The following is a 2089-nucleotide window of genomic DNA, read 5'->3' as shown; positions in this document are numbered from 1 at the left end:
AAAAAAAAAAAAATACAGCCTATGATATAGAGCTAATGGTACTAAAGGAAGAAGTACCACTGCACTGAAGGCACTAGCAAAGAACAAGGGTCTGATAACTGATGGAATATAAATGGACATCTTTAAACATACTGAGGTAGCACCAGAGGACATCACTCATCTATGTAAAGAAATATGGAAGACACTACCTGGCCAACCAATTGAAGAGATCCATATTTGTGACAATTCAAAAAAGAATCAATGGAATGTGGCAATCTTCGGACAATATCATTAATATAGCATGAAAGTGAAATTTTGCTAAGGATAATTCAAAAACGGCTGCAACAGTACATTAACAAGGAAATGCCAGAGGTTCAAGTCAGATTCAGACTAGGATGTGGAACAAAGAATTTCATTGCTGATATCAGCTAGATTTTGGCTGAAAGCAGAGAATACCAGAAAGATGTTTACCTGTGCTTTACTGACTATGCAAAGGCTTTTGATTGTGTGCATCATGACAAGCTATGGACATTACGGAGAACAGACATTCCAGAACACTTGATTGTGTTCATGAGGAACCTGTACATATTCCAAGAGGCAGTCATTTGAACAGAACAAGGGGACACGGAATGGTTTAAAATCTTGGAATGGTGTACACCAGAGTTGTATTTTTTTCAGCTTACTTAATTTAATCTGTATGCTAAGCCAATAGGATGAGATTTTGAATTATATTTAGAAAAATGTGGCATCAAGACTGGAGGAAGACTCATTAATAAACTGCTATATGCAGATTATACAACCTTGCTTCTGAAAGCAAAGAGGTCTTAAAATACTTACAAGGTCAGAGAAAAAGAGGAAGACTCCCAGTGAGATGGATTGGCAAAGTGGCAGCATTAATGGGCTCAAGCGTGGCAACAATAGTGAGGTTGGCCCAGGACCCTGTTTGGAAGGAGGGTCTTGGCAGATGTTACAGCCAGGATCACACGAAGTCACATGGGAGCAGGGTGCATCCTCATCCCCCTGAGGGGTATCCTCGTAAAAGACACAGGAACAGGAGAAAGAAGGGCACTGTGTGATGTAGCAGCTGCAACTGAGGAGTGCCTGGAGCCCCCAGAAGCCAGGAAAGAGGCAGGGATGGCAGAGTCCCCCTGGAAACTGAAGAGCCCCTGGGGTCCCCAGAAGCAGGGAGAGAAGAGGGACAGTTGATGCAGATTAAAGACCACAGCCTTCAGATTGCACCTCAATATAAAGAAAACAAAAATCATCACCACTGGACCAATAAATATCAAGATAAATGGAGAAAAGACGGATGCTGTCAAAGATTTCATTTTGTTAGGTTCAACCATCAACATGCCTGGAAGCAGCAGTCAAAAAAATAAAATGACGTATGGCATTATGCAAATTTGTTGCACAAGACATCTTCAAAGTGGTCAAGAGCAAAGGTGTCGGTTTGAGGACTAAGGTGTGCCTGACCCAAACCATGGTATTTTCAACAGCTTCAAATGAATGTGAAAATTGGACAATGAATAAGGAAGACAGTAGAAGAATTCAGAGTTATGATGTTGGGGTAGAATATTAAAAGTACAAGAAGTCAAAAATTATCCACACTCTGGCTGCAGATTTTTTAATTAACTTTTAGAAAAGACATATACATTATTTTTTTTAGATAATCTCCTTATTTTTTAGTACATTTTGTCCATTTGTCAACAAGCTTTCTTACTGTCTTATTAAAAAAATGTTAGGCTGAGCAGCGGGCCATGAATGCACTGCTGTCTTCACATCTTCATCCTTAAAGGGCTGCTTTCAGAGGACCAAACATGAGAAATGGAACATGATCAGGACTATAAGAGGATGCTGTATCACCTCAAAAACGGTGTTTCTACAGTGTCAACAGTGTGGGCAGAGGAGTGTGCACGTGCTTGGTCACTCAAGATCACAATGCCTTTGGATAGCAGTCCTCTGCGTTTAATCCTAAGTTTAGGCTTCAGCTCTTCAGTGAGCATCTCACTGTAATGAGCACTGTTGATTGTTGAACATTTTTCCTAATAGTGTTCTAATACTGGCCTTTGAAAATCCCAGAAAACTGTCAGCATCAATTTTCCAGCTGATG

Source organism: Chrysochloris asiatica, unplaced genomic scaffold, assembly GCF_000296735.1.
Source record: "Chrysochloris asiatica unplaced genomic scaffold, ChrAsi1.0 scaffold00267, whole genome shotgun sequence".
Taxonomy (NCBI): domain Eukaryota; kingdom Metazoa; phylum Chordata; class Mammalia; order Afrosoricida; family Chrysochloridae; genus Chrysochloris; species Chrysochloris asiatica.
The sequence above is the reverse complement of the archived record's forward strand: the minus strand, read 5'-3'. Positions refer to the sequence as shown.